Source organism: Odontomachus brunneus, unplaced genomic scaffold (assembly GCF_010583005.1).
Source record: "Odontomachus brunneus isolate Ranch 3 - 2012 unplaced genomic scaffold, Obru_v1 Obru_scaffold_260, whole genome shotgun sequence".
NCBI lineage: Eukaryota > Metazoa > Arthropoda > Insecta > Hymenoptera > Formicidae > Odontomachus > Odontomachus brunneus.
Genome location: NW_022639710.1, coordinates 102,639 through 102,899, shown reverse-complemented (window position 1 = coordinate 102,899; position 261 = coordinate 102,639).

Below are 261 nucleotides of genomic sequence, written 5' to 3'. Positions count from 1 at the left end.
GGTAGCCAGCGAGGAAGCGGCGAACGTACGAAGGCGCGTACGGACGCCGCAGGATTCCTACTTATCGTTATCGTGCGTCGCTTATATACCGGCCGGCTCGCACTTTCGGCACGTACGCCGTTCCCCCACGCCCGGGTATCCGCGGCGGTGCTGCGAGCCGGCGGCGGTTTTGATTATCTTTGTTTGGCGCTTTGCGCCTTTTACACGACCTGACGGATGTTTATGTCAGGCCGTGGTGACGAGGAGGGACGTCTCGTCACA